Source organism: Paroedura picta, chromosome 9 (genome assembly GCF_049243985.1).
Source record: "Paroedura picta isolate Pp20150507F chromosome 9, Ppicta_v3.0, whole genome shotgun sequence".
In the NCBI taxonomy this organism is placed as follows: domain Eukaryota; kingdom Metazoa; phylum Chordata; class Lepidosauria; order Squamata; family Gekkonidae; genus Paroedura; species Paroedura picta.
In genome coordinates, this window is record NC_135377.1 from 17081812 (window position 1) to 17099348 (window position 17537).

Here is a 17537-nt window from a genome sequence, read left to right on the forward strand (position 1 = left end):
TTCTCCTGGGGAAGTGATCAATGTCTCCTGGAGATCAGTTGTAATCCCAGGAGATCTCTGGGCACCGCCGTACGGTCAGCAGCCGTAACCATAGTAGATATTTGTTTCATGCGTGAAGCTTTTCAAGCATTCAGGCAGGGAAAAATGTGCCCATTGTCATATGAGAATGTCAGACGCCTGTTATCCTTGTGGTGCAGACATGTTTGGCATTCTGCAACAAATAGTCTGACCACCACAATGGCCTGTTGTAACTATAGTTAAAGAGCCTCTTGTGGCGCAGAGTGGTAAGGCAGCAGACATGTAGTCTGAAGCTCTGACCATGAGGCTGGGAGTTTGATCCCAGCAGTGGGCTCAAGGTTGACTCAGCCTTCCATCCTTCTGAGGTCGGTAAAATGAGCACCCAGCTTGCTTGGGGGTAAACGGTAATGACTGGGGAAGGCACTGGCAAACCACCCCGTATTGAGTCTGCCATGAAAACGCTAGAGGGCGTCACCCCAAGGGTCAGACATGACCCAGTGCTTGCACAGGGGATACCTTTACCTTCAACTATAGTTAGAGCTGCGTTCTTCCAGATCTTCTATTTAGAAATAGAATGAAGTGACCGGAAAGAAGAAACATTGGTATATTAGGAGGATATAGTCTGATAAAGTGCTAATTTGATTCATGTAAGGTACCTTTTTTGTACACTGCCATCCTATCATTCCTACTTTCCCAGTCCTTTCTTTGCATCCTGATTTGTTTCCCTTCGTATGTCAGGGAGCCTGATGTATCCACAGGTGATGACTGGGATACAAAAACAGAGGCAAGTAAATGTGACACAGTAGGGTTCCGTGTCAAAAAGGAAGCCTTTAAACATTATGGAAACCAACAGATCATTTTTTTTCCAGGGCATTATTGACTTCAATAATACAAGGTTCTCTTCCCCATTCCCCTCTAGGCCCAAGAGAATACGCTTGCTAAGAGTACTTGAAAGGCCTCAGAATGTAAGGTGTTGACAACTAGTATGAAATTCTTTTTTGTTGTTGTGTCTATGTGGAAAAGTGCTTCTGTGTGGCTGTTTTCTTCTTTGATGTTCCTTACTCTGAACCATCTCCGGTTTTGGCCTTGTAGATAGGAGCCATCTGTGTGGCTGTGAGGGAATGTCTGAAATATGTGGAGAGCTCTGGTGAAGTTCCATGTAGGTGCAGGAGGCTGGCTAAGGGCCACATGTATGCCTCACATTTTTTTAAGCGTATCCTTATGATGTTTCAAGTGTGTCTAAAAACCGACAGATGTGAGTGTGGAAACCTGTGTATTATACACTTGTGTATTATACATGGCCAAATTTGCTGCCAAGAAACATGTATCAAATGTGCGCTTAATTGTTTGAGATAGGAAATGCCTGTTGTAGAAAAGTTAGCTCTCTCCAACCCAGTCTTGTTGTGTGTGTTTGTGTGGGGGGAAGGGGTAGAACACAACAAGATCTGTTCACAAAGTGGACCTTGTGGAGAGAGACGACCCCCACCCCCACCCCGCAACTCATGGAGCACTCTGGGATTTTGATTGAGGGGCGGGCTGTGCAGATTCTCAAGAAGAGCATAGGGGCAAAGTGGGGATCCGTAGTGAGAGGGGAAAACTTCTGAAAATAGCGCCTGGCAACTCCCTGGGAGATTTTGGTAGATGGGCCTGGGGAGAGACCAATGGCATGGGCAATGTGTTGTCAATTTGGGGAGAGCACCTAGACGTTATGGCACAGCAGTCACTTCTCTCTAGGAATTTCCCTATCTCTGTAGTAAAAACCATAAAGATGCAGGGGGGGGGGGGATTCCTAGAATGTTGTGGATGTAATGAATCCCTTTAGGTGCTTGCCCAGAAGTAATATCACACTATCTGTGCTGTTTGCATGAAAAGAGCAATGGGACAGGGGGTTGTCTCCCTGTTTTGAAGCTGGAAGAATTCTTTTAAGCCTTGGAACAGCTGGTACCAGTTCTGTGTGTATTATGCATATGCAGTGTTCTCGCATGGTCTTCCAGAAGTCTGCCAGGAAGGTGACTGGCTGGGTTTAAGCCTCCTTGGCTTCCACTGTACTGTGGTATCTGCAGTTTTATTTACTTACTTTATTTATAGTTTGCCTTCCTTGCTGAGACTCCAGGTGGATAAAGCCATTAAAAGCAAGACAATATGAACAATATAGTTACCAACAGTGAACAAAACTGAATTCAAAATGAGAGTGCAATGCACTGAAACAGTATAATACATACAGATAGCATATCAGAGTTGCACTGTAAACCTGGCAAGCAAAACTATGAAAATAGTGTAAAAATATTCAAGGAACAAAGAACTGAAACTGAAGTTTCTCAACCTTATTCCTTTCAGCATTGAGACGATTTGGATCAGGACACCTTTCTTCTCTCGCATACAAAGACATGAGGTGCTTTCTCCCCCTAACTAAATAAGAGCTTTATTTAAAATATTAGTGCTTGGCAGGGAACTGGCTGTTTTTATTCCAACATAAGCAGTCTACAACGTATCTTGAACTTGTGCCTGGGGTGATACTGGGTAAAGATTCAGCCTGTGCAATACTGCCAATTTTAGGCCAGCGGAAAGAATAGCTAATCAGACCAAAGAAGTCTTAAACAGCAACACTTCTGAAATCACCGCAACCACTCTGTAGACCATTATGCCTTCTAGTAGTGCATGGTTTCTATAACAGGAGTAGTCAAAAGGCTTGCCCCATATGGATTCCAGCATGATTTTGCAGATGCTGAAGTATGGGATGATTAGAGTACACAGGTTGGGTGTGGGTTCCCACCCCTTGTCAGATAGAACTACCCTTGCTGTAGGATATTCCTTATGTTTTTGAATCACGCACACTACAGATCTTGCATATCTCAGCAAACCACATGTTCCCTGGGATGCCCCAATTGGCCTCCCAGGACTGTTTGCAAGACCCAAGCATGCAGGAGTTGAGGACAAACCCAAACTCAAGTGTGAGTGCATTGTGTGTGACACACAGGGTAGCCACCCAGACAGAGCGATCACAGCAGACTACCTCTCTCTCAGAAACCGTTTACTAATTTTCTCTTTGAGAGTCAAGGAAACTACGTTAAAAACACATGATTAGATTTCTTTTTTTCTTAATGGAACGCCATAGACGTGTTTAGTAATTAGTGCTAAAAAGGAAGGGCCGTCTCCAGTTCTGAGCAGCTGGGTGCAAGATGTCCAAAGTCATTTGTTTGGTGTTTGCTGATAGCTTACTATTAGCGAAGTGCGCTTCGGGGCTGAATAATCAGGGCCCCTCCCTCGATAGTTTCGTCAAAAGCCATCTCCTCCCACACACTACCATGCTCAAGAAGCCTTTATCTTGAAGGGTGAGGAAGTGGTTTAATATTGAATGCAGACTGAAAGCTGCAGTGTAGCCAGCGATTAACACTCAGCGCTTTTGTTTTCCATTGAGCGATGATCTCTTGCACGCAATGCTTATGATCCTGTGAACAAGGATTTGTGCAGCTGCCCAGTTGGATTCATTGGTTCTCTGCATATGTGGTTGTGGTTGGGATTGTAGCATGTGTTTTGGGAAGCTTGCCAGTCCAGCTGCCATAGCATGAAAAAAAAGCACTGACAGATGCCTGTTGGGGTTAGGCTAGCAAACGTCATCCTTCCCACATTTCCTCCCTGAATGTCAGCGAAACACACATCACTTCTGCAGTCCTTAAAAAAAAAATCCTTTCAATAACTCTTGAAGTAGGTTAGGCTGATAGGCAACCATTGGCCCAAAGTCAACCAGGGAGTATTGTGCATAACATGGAACTGCCTTATATTGAATCAGACTATTGTGTTTGTAGACCTGGCAAGGACCGAGCTTGAGGTCCCAAGGCAGGATAATACTGGCCAATGTGATTGATCAATGAATGGCTAGATCCCATCAGCTGGATCCAGTCAGTTTAAACCTGAAACTGACCAATAGCGTGTACTGGCGGGAAGATCCATTGTCTGCTCATGGATATAAGTTGAGGTTTTCAGGGGGATTCTCAGTTCAGTTTTGCCTTTTGTACTACCATGCTGAGATCACAATAAAGAGCTGATTGAACTCCCAGTGGTCTAAGCTTCCTTTGAACCCACGGATTTAACACAGACCATTGGTCTCTCAAAGAGCCTCTTGTGGCGCAGAGTGGTAAGGCAGCTGTCTGAAAGCTTTGCCCATGAGGCTGGGAGTTCAATCCCAGCAGCCGGCTCAAGGTTGACTCAGCCTTCCATCCTTCCGAGGTCGGTAAAACGAGTACCCAGCTTGCTGGGGGGTAAAGGGTAATGACTGGGGAAGGCACTGGCAAACCACCCCGTATTGAGTCTGCCATGAAAACTCTAGAGGGCGTCACCCCAAGGGTCAGACATGACTCGGTGCTTGCACAGGGGATACCTTTACCTTTACCTTTTATTGGTCTCTCAAGGACGGTATTATTTGCTCTGACTGGCAGTGGCTCTCCAGGATCTCAGGAAGAGAAAATTCCCATCACTGAGTTCCTGACCCTTTTAAATTGGAAGTGCCGTAGGCTGAACCTGTGGCCTTTTGCATGTCCTGCAGAAGTTCTATCACTGAGCCATAACTGTGTAGGGGCCCAGCCTTTGAATGAGCCATTGAGTGGCAGTTCAGTATGGCATAGTTACCCTGAGGTGGATACCCCTGGGTGGAAGTGTGATGCTGCAGCTGGAGGCAGCAGAGATGGACCTCCATCCTGACTCCCATGGTGGGAGAAGACTGAGCAGAGTAAGGTGTTTGGGGTGTGTCTCAAGTGGGAGTCTGGGCAGAAGTGTGAGAAATGCATACAGGAGCCCCATCTTTTTGTACTGATTGCAAGGCTACATGAACCTCAAAAGATGGACACAGGAATGGTTTTAAAAGTTTTTTGTTCTTTGTTATGTTTGAATAAGAGATTTATGTAGGGTTGGAGTTGTATCCTTCAAAACTAACATAAAAACCATCAATTGTGACAGTCACTGTAGCACACTCAAGAATACTTCCATATTTGCTTTATGTAGAAATATAGACATCATATAGACATCTCCCAGTGGCACAAGATACTGGATTTGCAATAGGGAATTTGAATGTAAATTCTTGCTTTATTCTTTGGTTACAAATGTGGATAAAGTAAGTTTAGAGTAAAAGGAGCCTCTGGTGGCGCAGAGTGGTAAGGCAGCAGACATGCGCTCTAAAAGCTCTGCCCATGAGGCTGGGAGTTCAATCCCAGCAGCCGGCTCAAGGTTGACTCAGCCTTCCATCCTTCCGAGGTCAGTAAAATGAGTACCCAGCTTGCTTGCTGGGGGGTAAATGGTAATGACTGGGGAAGGCACTGGCAAACCACCCCGTATTGAGTCTGCCATGAAAATGCTAGAGGGCGTCACCCCAAGGGTCAGACATGACCCAGTGCTTGCACAGGGGATACCTTTACCTTTAGAGTTAAAGGACTTCTACTTCTAGGAGTTGTGGGACAGTTGTCAGTCTTCATAAGTCAATGACCCTGTGGCACACCATTGGATGGACGGAGTTGAAACACATTTCTTTGCGGAAGTATCCAGTCCAAGACTGGCAACACTTGCCTGGATGTTGGATCTGTCAGCCTCACTGAGAAAGTCTTGGTGATACACAGTGTCACAAGTTTATACTTGCTTATTCTGGATTTCGAGGAGCAATTTTTCATCAGTTCTGTATGTCTTCCCAAGGTCTAATGACAGATGTTTCCATTGCTTGCCAGTGTTTCCTCAATAACTGATGTCAAAGTCTCTTAAGTCATATTTTACAAACATCCTCATGACCAATATTTGGCGTTCCTCAGTGTTGACTGCCTCCGGGGGGTGCACAGTTTTTGGCTTGCTTTAGTAGCCCGAAGTATTTGTAGGTGCCTCAACCCTTTTCCCCAGCTCCAGTTATTTGGCCTACACAGAGGGAAAGACAAGGGTGGTCTTTGATGCCTGGCTGTTGCATCCTCCAAAAGACTGAGTTAGTCTACTTTTGCCTTACTTAAGAACATTGAGCAAGGAAGAACATATGAGGCTTTCAGCTGTCTCTTCCATCCCCGAAGCCTGGCACAAATTAATAAAGAATGTGTCATCCCCTTCCGAAACCTGTTGGGGATGAGAGACATCCTGGAGTAGAGCCAGCATCTTGTGTCTGCATGCTGAATTTTCGAAGACCCCCCCCACCCCCGAAGCAGCAGGAACTTTAGTGCTAATTGTGATTGCAGATATGGACTACACATATGAATTATGGGCTGTCAATTTTGTTGACCAGCTTTTGTTGATGTAACTGAATCTGTGAAGATAAGGCAGAATATAAGTTCAAATATAAATAAATATAAATTAAATAAATTTTAAAAGTGCAACACATCACAGGCGAATAGCAGTTCCCTGACTGAGACACTAGATACTTGTTCTTGGTACTTAGAGGAGCTCGACATTCAGGTTCTCCGAAGAAAGAAAAGATATATAGTAGGCTCTAGAGCAGCATTTTTCAACCTTTTGACCAGGGAGGAGCCTCTGAAATAATTTTTCAGGATTTGAGGAACCTTGGAAGTGATGTCATCTGGCTATACCTCCCTGCCATGCTCCCTGGAAGTGACATCACCCGAAGTGGCATCACCACCTGAGTTAACAGGCAGGCTTGAGGAGGACTGAAGGAGATGAAGCAGTTTAAGACAGAAGTAGGTATGTAGACTCTTCCCCATCTCTTCCCCAACCAGAAGAGAACTCACACTCAGGAGGGGAACAATGGAAGCAGCCAGTTCCCTATCTTGTGGCTGAGTCCATTAAGGCAGGAGAGGGAAGGCTATGGACCCCTTATGGAGCTCCTGCAGACCCCTGGAGGTCAGTGGACCCTGGGTTGGGAATCCCTGCCCTACAGAGAAGACTTTTTAACATGTTACAATCATGAGTAATAGGAGCACATGCCATCCATGATATTCCCAGTCTTCCATGGTACATGTAGTTACCATTGAGAGTGAAGAGAGCAACGCATGGATTTTCTGAATAGCATGAGCACACCCTACATGAAACTCTCAAAGCAGAAGATCCACAAATCTCTTCACACAAAATATGACAGTGGTACATATTTAGGCATATCAGGAACATCTCAGGTTGTACATACTCTCATCAGTATGCTCCCAGTACACCTGGTTGAAATGCCCCCAAACAGCTAGAGACTGACCTGTGAATGATAAAGCTATGACACCCAGTGTATTTCGTCTGTTCTTCGGTTTTCTTTTGGCGTTCAGCTTTGTAGAAATCTTCACTTTTTCTTCATAAGCACATGTCCCTTCCTCCTTGCCATGCTCTTCATGTTTCTCACTTCTGCCTTGCTTCCTGTCAACATTCAGCAGCTCCTCCAGGACATCTGTTGTACATGGCTTCATCTCTTCCAAGTTTGGCTGACATTTTGGCTTTTGCCAGCTATTCCGTCACAATCTGCTGCTGAGCTGGACATATGACTATGGAAATTCTGTTCAGCTTGACTGAGTTTGGCTGCATATCCTTTTTGGCTAAGCAGATGAACAGTGCCTGAAAGTCCATCTAGTGTAGTTTTGGATGCCTAGTGCTTGAAGATTTTCTGCTCTACAGCCAGGTGTTTTGCAGAGTCTCATTTCATAGGTTTGAGGAATATACCCTTCTGAGTTTGCTTGAAGCTCAATTTGAAAGCAAAAGAAGAGGAGAGTCAACTGATGGGCATCCTGCCATGCCAGATTTCCCCACTTAATGTATAGAAATGTTAGCAGATGGGTGGGATTCTTAAAGAGGCTACATCCAAGGATGTATTACCCTTTCCTGTATTTTTAACTCAAATGTGTCTCCAAATTTGTCATACTTAGAAAATTAGCTGAAAATTGGATTGGAAGTGCCAGCATAAAATAGCCACTGGTTTCAGACATTCTGTCACTGCAACACACAACAGGTTTTACTTGTAGATGACAATTGAAGATGACTACATAGTGTGGTTTCAGACTGACTTAAGAACTGACATAGAGAGTCAGTTTGGTGTAGTGATTAGGAGTGCAGACTTCTAATTTGGCAAGCCAGATTCGATTCTGCATTCCCCCACGTGCAGCCAGCTGGGTGACCTTGGGCTCGCCACAGCACTGAGAAAGCTGTTCTGACCAAGCAGGAATATCAGGGCTCTCTCAGCATCACCCATCTCAGAGGTGTCTGTTGTGTGGAAAGGGAAGGCGACTGTAAGCCGCTTTGAGACTCCTTCAGATAGAGAAAAGCAGCATATAAGAGCCAACTTTTCTTCTCCTTCTTCTCCTTCTCCTCCTTCTCCTCCTCCTCCTCCTTCATAAATACATAAGAGAAGCTATGCTGAACCAGGCCAATGGCCCACCCAGTCCAACACTCTTTTGTCACACAGTAGCCAAAACCCAGGTGTCAACCGGAGGTCCACCAGTGGGGCCAGAAGTTCAGAAGCTTTTCACTGTGCTCCCCAAGCACCAAGAATACAGAGCATCACATATTGTTCCATTTATCTCTTGCAGTTAATAGCCATTGATGGACATCTGCTCCATATGTTTATCCAGTCCCCTGTTGAAGGTGTCTATGCTTGTAGCCAGTGATACTTCTGGCAGCAGTGAATTTCAAAATCTCAAGGAGGGGACTAGTAGGGTCTATAAAACTCAGTATGGATTTTCTGGGTCTTTCCCCCACATTATGCTCCTGTTGTAGTTCCATTTATATATGTAAAGCCATGTGTATATGAATCTTCTAGTGTCATGTGCTGTCCTGGATTCTAACCATGTTATAGCCTTTGCAGTTGTTATTTTGGCATCTGTAACTCATGTACAACCCTCTCAGTATCCATCTTTAGTTTACAGGGCAACATGGGTATTTTCCAGCACTGGCACACATGTCTGGAATCCCACATTTTCAAGGCTATGTATTTACGTATTCTAGAGATGGAGAACATGTACATTGCATATTCACACAACATACCTTTTATGTACAGAGGTATGTGTGCATGAGGTTGTCCTGCACTGAAGTAAATGGTAAAACATGAACACTGAGTGTTCAGAAATCTCACCTGGAGAATCAATTAGCATGGCTTTAGAATCCTGTGTCAGTCAAGTCATTTTGTGAGTTTAATGTGCATTAAACATTATAGTATCTTATCAGCCAGAGTTTCATGAAACCCTGGGGTTTCCTGATGGTCCTGGAAGGGTTTCCTAAGTGGGTGGGAGTTAATAATTATTTTTTAATTGTTAGATGTTTATTAGGTGATATGATCATGTTGACCTGCCTCCCCTCCCAAAATGGCCAGTGATGGGCCTGGAGGGGGTGGGCCATGTACACAGCTATGCTTTCCAACCATATTATGCATGAGCGGACCGTTTCTGGGGTTTCTTGGAGCCTGAAGAATGTTTTAGGGGTTTCTCAATGGCAGAAAAGTTGAAAAAGCCTGATCTAGCATGATATTATTTAATTACAAATAAGGACTTTAAAATTTTATTTTCTCTGGTAAACTTTTTCACAGAACATGATTCGGATTGAGCTTTGGCAAGTATCTCAAAGGAATGTCCATGTAAATGACATCTAGGTTTAAGTCCAGTAGCACCATTTCAAGACCACCTGGATTTCCAGAATATAAGCTTTCAAGAGTCGCAGCTTCCTTCATCAGATACCTCTGACTCTTGAAAATGTATAAATGGGAAATGTTGTTTGTCTTTAAGGTGCTGTTGGGCTCCCACCTTGATGTTCTTCTGTGGACCAACATGGCTTTCCACCTGAAACTATAAATGGCATTGATACAGGATACTTCATCCTTTTTTTGGAGATTAATCTTTATCCAAAAATATCATAATCCAAGGAAAACATATATTTTTAGCATAAAAAAAACCCTGATTGGGCTGCATCTTAGCTGAAGTAGGTTATCTGTTGCCTCACAGTTCCTAATATTTAAACAGCATTTATCTTTTGGAAAGGCAGCTTCTGCTCTGCCTAATTACTGGCAATAAAACTTAAAGTAAGGGATTTAAGACTTATGGCTTGTTCCAGTTGGAGGGAAGCAAAATTAAACTTGGCTAGACTCTTTGTTTCTTTTAGGAAATAAGGGCTTCAGAGTGTTTTTAAAAGGCACAGTTCTTTCAGTGTTGCTTTTCTGCATTGAACATCTTAGGTTCACGTTTTGAGCGTTTTCAAATTTAAGCGTTTAAAATAAACGCCAACGTCTTCTTTCTAGAACAGTTGTCCTTTTGCCTTCTGTGTGTTAATTATAGATTGTGTCCAGAAATCATCTTCCACTCTCTGCTTACATTTTAGTGCTGGTGTTCAGGAGTCAGGAGTGAGTTCAAAAGGACTATGGTTCCAAAGGGAAATCGTACATGCTTTATGTATCCATGGAATTTGGCTTCAAAGCAGTAATAATTATACTTTAAATGAAAAGGGGTAGGAGTTTCAAAGTGTCCTACATCAGGCTGACTTTGATACATATGAAGTACTTTGAACCTAACCAGAAAACCTTTTTTGGAGAAAAAAAATTATGTGCCTTAAATTTCCTATTGGGACCAAGGCCTCCTGAAGAAGGAGCAGTTACAGAACAACACAGTGAAAAATGGGTAGCAAGCAAGTAAAAATGTTATCCCAGTCAATCATTTTTACTTGCTACCCATTTTCCTCTGTGTGGTTCGATAATCAAGCCGTTATCGCTGCTGTTTAAATGTTTTTCTTGGCCTCTGAGAATGATTTATTTTTGCTCTGTCAAACCTGCTCATCCTTCCTTCCCTTTCCCCCCAACATAGCAGCAGAATATCTAAATAAAATATATACACATGAAAATGTTTCCCTCACACACACGTATGCTGACTCTTCAACCACTATCAATATATAGTTGGGTTTTTTTTTTAAAGAATGATTCAGAAACATGTGTAAGTTTGGGCCTGATCATACTTGAAGAAAGAGGCATCAACCAGGAAGCCCTCTGAGGAATATGTCTGCCGTGGAAACCATATCAGAACATAGAGTAACTGAGTGTTTTTAATTAGTACAAATTGATGGTGATAACAGCTATGCTTGCTGCCCATTTTTCAAGATCTGTATGAGAACATCTTTCTATCTGAGGTAATGTGTTAATAATGATACGGGTGAACACCAGGATTGCCAGGTGTGATCAAAACCATATGAGAGGCCAGAAAAATTCAATATTCTGCCAAGTGTTATCCATAATGTACTAGCTTCTGTCATCTTTATGAATGTATGTCAACTTTATAAACTTGATTCTGTCTCTGATCATTTCCACATTAGGAGACATCTTGTTTTAGCCTCACTCTGGATTGCCTTTGGATGCTGCGAGTCGACCCCAGTGCTTCCGCATTTGGGCTTTCTTCCTCTTATTTCCCAGGCTGAAATTCATGACATGCTTCTCGCACCAAGTCTGACAGAGGCAGCCTCCCATCATTCCTTGCTCCCCTCCCCTTTTCATTCTTTTTTTTGCAAAATACTGCCTGCTTGCACCTTTTTTCGTTGCAGCCCTTAATACCGCCATTCTGTGCCCTTGATTGCCTCCCCTTCCCCAAAAAGTGTCCAGAATGCAATTAAAAAACTGTGGGTTACAGCACAATAACTTTACAACTTTATAACACTGCTCTGTAACACTGCAAGACAGCTTTGTTAAAAACATAGAAACAGCGTTGTAACGTGCTCACTCCCTGTTTTTTAAGAAGAAGAAGAAGAGTTGGTTCTTATATGCCACTTTTCTCTATCTGAAGGAGTCTCAAAGCGGCTTACAGTCGCCTTCCCATTCCTCTCCCCACAACAGACACCCTGTGAGGTGGGTGAGGCTGAGAGAGCCCTGATATCACTGCTCGGTCAGAACAGTTTTATTAGTGTCGTGGCTAGCCCAAGGTCACCCAACTGGCTGCCTGTGGGGGAGTGCAGAATCGAATCTGGCATGCCAGATTAGAAGTCTGCACTCCTAACGTCTACACCAAACTTTTGAAAGCAGATTTTTCAGAACAGAGGAAGTGGGAGGAAGGATGGCAATGAGGTGTTCCAAAATGATTCAAAATGGCAGGTGCAGGGAAAAGCCGTATTGCATGCATTTCCGCATTTGGCAGCCCTGAATTAGACCCTGTTAGACCCCACTCGGCTATTATATCCGTTCATCTGCTACCCTTCAGTCTGTAAGTGAACCATTAGGTTGGGTTACAACAAATGGGCATTTTAAAGGTGCCATAGAATGACTTTAAAAACTAGAGCTGTCAGCTGTAATTTTCCTAGAAATTCCTAAAAACCAGCAGCAATTTAAAAGATCGGTAAGAAAGTCATTCAACAACGTAACCAGTTTAAGCACTACTAAAACATTCTGTCTGCAACGACCTTGTAGAGATTTGAAACTTTCTTAGGGATTTGATCCTGGATTTCCTGCCTCAAGAAGAAGAGGAGGAGGAGGAGGTTCTTATATGCCGCTTTTCTCTACCAGAAGGAGTCTCAAAGCGGCTTACAATCTCCTTCCCTTTCCTCTCCCCACAACAGAAACCCTGTGAGGGTCAGAACACTTTTATCAGTGCCGTGGTGAGCCCAAGGTCACCCAGCTGGTTGCATGTGGGGGAGTGCAGAATTGAACCCAGCTCGCCAGATTAGAAGTCCACACTCCTAACCGCTACACCAAGCTGGCTCTCATAGACAACCATCTGTGGCACCACACTGCATTGGTTCTTTCCTTTGTCCTAGCATCATAGTACAAACAAACCTGTACACCAGTTTAAGTATCATGGTTTGCCCCCCGAAGTATACTAAGAGTTATAGTATGGGTTTCACAAGACCCTGACTGAGAAAGCTTGTTCTGTACAGAAGTGTTATAATATCAGCAGTTTTATTTTTAGTCCCTTTCCATAATCCGCAGCAAAGACTTTGCCTTTTTCATCACTGTGTCACGCTGGACTGACATTTTCCTTAAGCTCTGTACTATCTCCCCAAGATCTGTTTTCCGTCCAGTCTCAGTGAGGTCATCCCCCTGTTAGCATGTACTTAAAGGGCTTTGATCAGTTGTGCATCACCTCACCTTTAGCTACACTGAACTTCATTTGCCTCAGAGATCCTCACTGACCCAGGGAATACTCACTCAGGAGGCCTAACACGTTCTCTGTTGAAAGCAATCTGTAAATATCAAACCTTCATTGCTGACCTCCATGCCCATCCAGTTTATGAATGTGTCTCTTGCTTTCTCTGTCCCTTTAATGCAGCCACATAAACTCCGAAACAGAGCGAGAAGTGCTGGGTAAAGCCTTTTTGTTGGTTGGCCCAGAATGAGCCCAGTCTGTTTTCTGTCTATTATGTGTTAATCCCGCCTTTTCATTTGCCCCAAAGGCGTGCTTTTGCTTCATCTGAGGTTCTGGTAAATGCTTTCAGCCATTCTCGTGGACGGTTGTCATCCTGTCGACTCACAGTATTTGTGCAACTGATTTGTTTCTCATTATTTATTTGCTTGTGCTCTTCGTAACCTGGAGATAATGCAAAATGCAAGCATGAGGCTGTTGGGGTTCAGCAGTCACTTAAGACTCTGTTGCTGGAGGGTCTTGGCACAAAATAGCCAGAGGCATGGGCAGTGGGCAGAGAAGGAACAAGAAGGGATTGAGCAGCATTGTACCAAATTCTTTCACCAACAGGAAGTTGCTCTGCCCCGTTTTCTTTGCCAGAAGAAGGAAGGAGATGAGTCTGTTTCCCTCCCCCATTATTGTAGCTCCCAGTGCTGCCATGGGGCACCCCCAACTCCACCAGTGCATTTAAAGAATGTAGGGGGAACTGATGGGAGGAAATAAGGGTGAAATTAGATTTGTGTTGTTTTTCTGAGATACAATGCGTTTTTAATCCTGGTCTGTCGTTTCCCCCCCCCCCAACTTGGATATTGGTTATCGTTTTTTACCTGGACATCAGTCAAACAACTTCAACGGCATTCATATGATAGATTGTTGCCTTTAAAACAAAAACAAAAAAACTCTCTGGGCTTAGTTGTTACTCATGGTGTAACTAAATACACTTTATGTATCTGGTTTCTTCCAATGTTGTATTTGGTTTGCTGTGATCTCAAGTCAGGACAATGCAAGCAGTGTTGTTGATGGTTGAATCGGTGGTTTTATCAGTGTCTGCCCAGGGCCCATCAGCCCAGGAGGTACCAGTAATCTCTGCTTGGCTTCAGTAGCAGAAGTGAAAGCCCAAGAAGCTGCCTCTTCCTATCATGAGGAATGATGAAATCTAGGAGGACCTCTGCCAATGTGTCCTCCAGTTCTCAATGTGAAGTGCACCTGGCACATCTGGCTTTTGTTTGTGGCGAAGAGTAGTGCGTTTTGCAGCAAGGGAAGTGTGACTGGAAAACCAAGTAGACAACTCGTTGGGTGCATGGTATACTCTTTCGTTGTAGTGGCTTCTTGAACACTTGACAAATTGTACTGCAGAGTTAAGCCAATCCCTGTAGGGAAGCGGTTCTCAACCGCTGTCGAGCCGCCACCCCAACTGTGGCGGCAGTGCGCGCACATGCACATGGGCAGGCGCACAACAATCTGGAGGCAGTGTGGAGGCGGCCAGTGTAATGCTCTGGCTACCAGCTGCTGCTGCCGTTGCACACTGTGGGTCGCTGGCTGCCATTGCTGCCACCGCAGCAGCCACCAATCTGGTGACCCCGTGGAAGGGGCCAGGCAACCCCAAGGTTGAGAACCACTGCTGTAGGGTGACATTGATGAACTTTCATAGAATAATAGAGTTGAAAGGGACCTCCTGGGTCATCTAGTACAGGGGTAGTCAACCTGTGGTCCTCCAGATGTCCGTGGACTACAATTCCCATGAGCCCCTGCCAGCATTGGCCTTGGATCAGTTTTGCAGGGGTGATGTAATTTGCACCTGAAAGCAGAATTGCTCTGCATGTTTTCCCCTGAGAACAGGGGAAGCCCGCTTTTTCCTAACTGGGGCATTCTCCTTTGTGCCTGGGTGGTGGTGGTCCCTTTGGAGTTATATTGATCAGTGTGTATTGCCTATCAATTTAGTTTCAGCAAGAATAAGCATACTTGTGTACACCCCCATATGGGGCCCCTTTCCCATCCCCTCCAGGTCCATCACTGGCCATTTTGAAGGGAGGGGGAGGTTTCATTTTGGATATTTGTGATGCAAATTTGTGATGCAATCTATTGAATAAATTGCCCAAGGAAATATAGTTGCACAGGTGATAGCTTTCAACGTGGTTGAGGAGGCATTGGTCCTTACAGATTCAACTTTCTTTGTAGCTCTGGAAATTACTGAAGTCGTACCAAGCACTCACTGCAGCAGGTGTGAGTTTGCAATAAGAAGAGCTAAATTATAAATAAATGACAGTATTTGCAGAGATCATTTGAGGTTTCCTGTTTCTTCTGTTCTCTTTTTTTCAGCCGAATCAAGATTCCTATAGGGTCCCTCCCCCCTTGTTTAGCTTTATGATTAACATAGAGTTGCTAGCTCTGGGTTAGGAAATACCTGAAGATTTTGAGGTCAGAGCTAGGAGTGGGTGAGATTTGGGGTGAGGAAGGACCTCAGTGGAGTTATAATGCTATGGAGTCCCCCCTCCAAAACAACCATTTTCTCCAGAAGAACTGATCTCTGTTGCCTGGAGATGAGCTGTAAAACTGGGGGATCCCCTGGTCCCACCTGGGGATTGGCACCCCTAGGATAACGGCTCCCAAGCTTGAAGTATCTGTCCCCCGTTTCTAATATTACCAGGTTTCCTTTTTATACAGCTCCATTTCTTTAAGCATTGGTCTCTTTCCTCTCTCTTTTTTTTCAAATGCTTGAAACATTTGTTTTTTTTCATCTTTGGCTGTTTGGGTGGATCTGGGTTTGGGCCTGTGTTTGTGTTGGAATCCCGCGTGGTTGGATCCCTGCAGATTTTGGGGCTTGGAAAAAGTTAAAACTTACAATAAAAGACAAAATAAACAAGCCATCAAAGGGGGAAAAATTAAATCTCTGTTTATTCACCTGCGTATGAGACTAATGTTAGTCCAGAGCAGCAAGCTGAAATATTTTAGATATTAAAAGACTGACAAAAACAAATTAAGTTTTCAATATATGAGACATAAGTTCACGGCAAAAGTGCACAGAATGGAGTGTTCTGTAGTCAGCAGACTATGTGGTTGGAAGCTGAAGCGGGAAGGGGGGGGGGATAAAGAGATTCAACAAGCAATAGTTATAGGTATTGCCAACCAGGATAGAATTGCAAGGGTATCTTTCGATGTCTCCGTATGCATGTGCATGCAATTAAATTAAATGTAATGACAGCCGGTGCATTTCTGAGCGATTATACTATGTCTCTGATGTTGAAAGGCACAAGCCTTTTGACCAAGTCATTGTAACCACCCAAGAAGTACAGTAATCTCCTTCAAAAACATGCTGCCTGGAGTGTCCTTCTGACCAAAGCATTTCCTGGTACTTAGGACATATCCTGCCCCCACCCCACCCTGCCCTACTCCCTGTAATGTAGAACATGAGAGAACCAAGTTGCCTGTCTTTGCTTCAATCCAAACAGGCTTTGAAATCATCTTGGGCATGGGCATAGAATCATAGAGTTGGAAGGGACCTCATGGGTCATCTAGTCCAACCCCCTGCACTATGCAGGACACTCACAACCCTATCGCTCATCCACTGTAACCTGCCACCCCTTTGCCTTCACACAATCAGCCTCTCCGTCAGATGGCTATCTAGCCTCTGTTTAAAAATTTCCAAAGATGGAGAACCCACCACCTCCCGAGGAAGCCTGTTCCACTGAGAAACCGCTCTAACTGTCAGGAACTTCTTCCGGATGTTTAGATGGAATTTCTTTTGAATTAATTTCATCCCATTCGTTCTGGTCTGTCCCTCTGGGGCAAGAGAGAACAATTCTGCTCCATCCTCCATATGGCACCCTTTTAAATACTTGAAGATGGTTATCAGATCCCCTCTCAGTCGTCTCCTCTCTAGGCTAGAGGACTAAGCTCCCCCAAACTTTCTTCATATGTCTTGGTCTCCAAACCCCTCACTATATTTGTTGCCCTCCTCTGGACATGTTCCATTTTGTCAATCATAGAGTTGGAACCAGCCATACAGGCCATCCAAACCCCTCCTCAACTCAGGATCAGCCTAGGATCAAACTGCAGCCCTCCAGATGTCCATGGACTACAATTCCCATGAGCCCCTGTCAAGAAACACTGAGCAAACACTGTAGAACTGTAAGAAGGGGGGACAGAATGGGCAGGATTAAAATCACCTCACCCTGTTGTTTATTACTACCGTTATAAATGAGAATAACACAAAAAGGGCTCAAACCACATATCTGGGCATCATGGTGAGATAGGAGCACAATTATTGTGGAAAAAAATACTTTTCAGATTCTCCCAAGATGTCTGTTTTTCCCCCTACACTGTGCATGTTAAAAAAAGGTTTTCATAAACTATTTATATGAATTCTAAAAGTCAAGGAGTCACAAAGGTTTTAGTCCTTCAGGTGACTAATTGAAATATTCTTGAGGACTTTAAAAATCACTTTGGCAGGAATAGATATTTGCGGCTACAAAGAAAATAGACATTTAATGT

General features: G+C 44.0%; 1 protein-coding gene and 1 long non-coding RNA gene across 5 annotated transcripts in view; one reads left to right on the forward strand and one right to left on the reverse strand.

The window, feature by feature from the left end:
• The window catches only part of RSPO2 (R-spondin 2), a 134690-nt gene that overhangs the window by 48927 nt on the left and 68226 nt on the right, over positions 1-17537 (forward strand). The gene's annotated exons all lie outside the window — the stretch shown is intronic.
• LOC143844195 (uncharacterized) lies at positions 5078-13242 on the reverse strand. The gene is made up of 3 exons (XR_013233848.1): positions 13123-13242; positions 7178-7652; positions 5078-6286 (listed from the first exon to the last, which is right to left on the reverse strand). It is a non-coding gene; the product is annotated as an uncharacterized LOC143844195 (long non-coding RNA).